Raw genomic sequence first — 4672 nt, forward strand, 5'->3', positions numbered from 1 at the left:
GGGTAGGCGCGCCGCCCTACCTAGTGGGCTCCCGTTAGCTGGCTTGACATAGGGTCCAAGTCTCCTGAGTTGTATTCGGTGAGAAAATCACATTCCTGAAGGTTTCATTCCGTTTGGACTCCGTTTGATATTCCTTTTCTTCGAAACCCTAAAACAGGCAAAAAAACAACAATTCTGGGCTGGGCCTCTGGTTAATAGGTTAGTCCCAAAAATAATACAGAAGTGGATAATAAAGCCCAATAATGTCCAAAACAGTAGATAATATAGCATGGAGCAATCAAAAATTATAGATACGTTGGAGACGTATCACACGCCTGCCCCCCAGGGCGCGCCCCTAACCCTCGTTGGCCCCTCGTAAGGCAGTTGCTACTATTATTTTGCCGCAACAAAGCTAATTTTCAGGAAAAAATATCGACAAAGGTTTCAGTCCAATCGGAGTTACGGATCTACATATATATACGAAACGGTGAAAGGGCAGACGGGGAGAACGCAGAAACAGAGAGAGACAGAGAGATAGATCCAATCTCGGAGGGGCTTTCGCCCCTCCCATGCCATGGAGGCCAAGGACCAGAGGGGAAACCCTTCTCCTATCTAGGGAGGAGGTTAAGGAAGAAGAAGAAGAAGAAGAAGGGAGGCCCCTCTCCCCTTCTCTTCCGGTGGCGCCGGAACGGTGCCATGCCCATCATCATCATCACTGCGATCTTCACCAACACCCCCGCCATCTTCACCAACATCTCCATAAACTTCCTCCCTCTATCTACAGCGGTCCACTCTCCCGCAACCCTTTGTACCCACTACTTGAACATGGTGCTTTATGCTTCATATTATTATCCAATGATGTGTTGCCATCCTATGATGTCTGAGTAGATTTTCGTTGTCCTATTGGTGGTTGATGAATTGCTATGATTGATTTAATTTTCTTGTGGTTATGTTGCTGTCCTTTGGTTCCCATCATATGAGCGCGCGCGTGGATCACACCATAGGGTTAGTTGTATTTTTATAGGACTATGTATTGGAGGGCAAGAGTGATAGAAGCTTCAACCTAGCATAGAAATTCATGCATACGGGATTGAAGGGGGGCCAATATATCTTAATGCTATGGTTGGGTTTTACCTTAATGAACGTAGTAGTTGCGGATGCTTGCTAATATTTCCAATCATAAGTGCATAGAACTCCAAGTCAGGGATGACATACTAGCAGTGGCCTCTCCCACATAAAACTTGCTATCTGTCTAGTAACATAGTCAATTGCTTAGGGACAATCGCACAACTCCTACCACCAGTTTTCCACACTCGCTATATTTACTTTATTGTTTCTTTATCTAAAGAGCCCCTACTTTTTATTTACGTGGTCTTTATATTCTTGCAAACCTATCCAAAAACACCTACAAAGTACTTCCAGTTTCATACTTGTTCTAGGTAAAGCGAACGTCAAGCGTGTGTATAGTTGTATCGGTGGTCGATAGAACTTGAGGGAATATTTCTTTTACCTTTAGCTCCTCGTTGAGTTCGACACTCTTACTTATCGAAAGAGGCTACAATTGATCACCTATACTTGTGGGTTATCAAGACCTTTTTCTGGTGGCGTTGCCGGGGAGTTATAGCGTGGGGTGAATATTCTGGTGTGTGCTTGTTTCCTTTATCTCTAAGTAATTTTTATTTGCTGTTCTTAGTTGTTTTCTATCTTTAGTTATGGGTAGGAAACGCAAAATACCAAAAAAATTAGTTATACCTACTAAACCAATGGTTGAAGAACCACTCAAAATTTATCACACACCTAAAGCTTATTACTTGGATCATCTTCGATCCCTATGTGCTCGTGCTGAAACCCCAACTAGCTTAGTTGATGGCAAATCTTTAGATGAGCATGTTTGTTATGTGCGACACCGCATATCTGAAAAAGGGAAACGTTTACTGGATCAAATTCATCATTTGCAATGCTATGCTTGGAATTTATGCGAAATATATGATATTAGTTGTTGTTCTGAAGACCCTAAGAAACACCTTCCCTACCAATGTTTGTTTAGTGATAATGGAATCATATCTTATTATGCTAAGGGTGTTTATAATTACTATGATGTTCAACAAATTGAAGAATTTGTTGCTTTTAAGGGTGCTTATGAAATTGCTTCTTTGATTGAAAAGTATGATGCTACTCTTTACAAATCTGAAAATTTTGCCATACTAGAATATTTTTTATGAGAATTATGCTTCTAATTCCTATGTTAAACCATATATCGAGGTCTCCTCCGCTGTCCAAGAAGAGACTAATATTTTTCAGGAGTCTATGGAAGAAGAAATTGATGAAACTATGAGCTCATTGGATGAAAAAGATGATGAGGAGAGCAAAGAATAAAAGGAGGAAGAGAGGATTAGCTACTCGTGCCCATCTTCTAATGGGAGTAACTCTTCAACTCATACATTGTTTGATTTCCCTTTGTGCTTATCGCAGGATGATTGCTATGATGATTGTTATGATCACGTTGATTCTCTTGAAATATCCCTTTTTGATGATGCTTGCTATGCTTGTGGCCAAGATGCCAATATGAATTATGCTTAAGGAGATGAACTTGCTATAGTTCCTTATGTTAAACATGAAATTGTTGCTATTTCACCCATGCATGATAGTCCTATTAACTTTCTGAATTCTCCCGACTACACTATATCGGAGAAGTTTGCACTTATTAAGGATTATATTGATGGGTTGCATTTTACTATTCAACATGAAGATTTTGATGAATATAATATGCATGTGCTTGCTTCTCCTACTGGCAATTATTATGAGAGAGGAACTATATCTCCACCTCTATGTTTCCATTACGATAAAATTGCAAGAAACTGTTTATACTATGCATTGGCCTTTACTTTGTGTGCATGAATTGTTCTTTTATGACATGCCGATGCATAGGAAGAGAGTTAGACTTCATCATTACATGATATATGTTACTTTGTGCTCACTACTAAATGCCAAATCATTGCTAATTCAAATTGGCTTTGATATACCTTGGGATCCGGGTGGATCCATTACTTGAGCACTTTATGCCTATCTTAATGGCTTTAAAGAAAGCGCTGCCAGGGAGACAACCCGGAAGTTTTAGAGAGTCATTTATTTCTGTTATGTGCTTTTGTAAAGTTTAAAAATAAAAATAATGTGCCAATATTTGCCTTTAGGATGTTTACTTTGCTTGTTGGTTTGTGCGGTGCAGGACAAAAACTTTGGCTGTAGTACTCGATTTTACATTTTTTACTCGAATGTCAAACGGTTCTGAAATTTTTGAAATGTCTTTCTGTATAAATTGTTTATTTTTCCTAATTTTTGTAGAATTGTTGGAGTACCAGAGATATGGTGAATGTTCAGATTATTACAGACTGTTCTGTTTTAGACAGATTCTGTTTTTGATGCATAGTTTGCTTGTTTTGACGAAACTATAGATTTATATCAGTGGATGAAGCCATGGAAAAGTTATATTACAGTAGCTACAATGCCAAAAAAAAATATGAATTGGTTTGCAACATTACTTAGAGTAGTGATTTGCTTTATTATACTAACGGATCTTACCGAGTTTTATGTTGATGTTTTGTGTGGATGAAGTCTTCGATGATCGAGGAAGTGTCGATGTGAGAAGAAGGAAGAGAGGCAAGAGCTCAAGCTTGGGGATGCCTGAGGCACCCCAAGTAAATATTCAAGGAAACTCAAGCGTCTAAGCTTGGGGATGCCCCGGAAGGCATCCCGTCTTTCTTCAACAAGTATCGGTATGTTTTCGGATTCGTTTTGTTCATGCGATATGTGCAAATCTTGGAGTGTCTTTTGCATTTAGTTTTCATTATTATTTTATGAACCATGGTGGTATGAGATAGTCCTTGGTTGATTTATAGAATGCTCGTTGCACTTCACTTATATCTTTTGAGTATGGCTTTATAAAATCTTCATGTGCTTCACTTATATCATTTGAAGTTTGGATTGCATGTTTCTCTTTACATAGAAAGCCGCCATTTGTAGAATGCTCTTTTGCTTCACTTAGATTTTTTAGAGCATGGGAATATCTTTTGTAGAAAGAATTGAACTCTCTTGGTTCACTTATATCTATTTAGAGAGATGACAGGAACTGGTCATTCACGTGGTTAGTCATAAAATCCTAAATAAAACTTGTAGATCACTGAATATGATATGTTTGATTCCTTGCAATAGTTTTGCGATATAAAGATGGTGATATTAGAGTCATGCTAGTGGCTATTTGTGGATTAGTATAAATACTTGTGTTGAGGTTTGTGATTCCCGTAGCATGCACGTACGGTGAACCGTTATGTAACAAAGTCGGAGCATGAGGTATTTATTGATTGTCTTCCTTATGAGTGGCGGTCGGGGACAAGCGATGGTCTTGTCCTACCAACCTATCCCCCTAGGGGCATGCGTAGTAGTACTTTGCTTCCAGGGCTAATAAAATTTTGCAATAAGTATATGTGTTCTTTATGACTAAAGTGAGCCATGGATTATACGCACTCTCACCCTTCCATCATTGCTAGCCTCTTCGGTACCGTGCATTGCCCTTTCTCACCTCGAGAGTTGGTGCAAACTTCGCCGGTGCATCCAACCCCCGTGATATGACACGCTCTGTAACACATAAGGCTCATTATATCTTCCTCAAAACAGCCACCATACCTACCTATCATGG

This window comes from Triticum dicoccoides, chromosome 6A, assembly GCF_002162155.2.
Source record: "Triticum dicoccoides isolate Atlit2015 ecotype Zavitan chromosome 6A, WEW_v2.0, whole genome shotgun sequence".
Taxonomy (NCBI): domain Eukaryota; kingdom Viridiplantae; phylum Streptophyta; class Magnoliopsida; order Poales; family Poaceae; genus Triticum; species Triticum dicoccoides.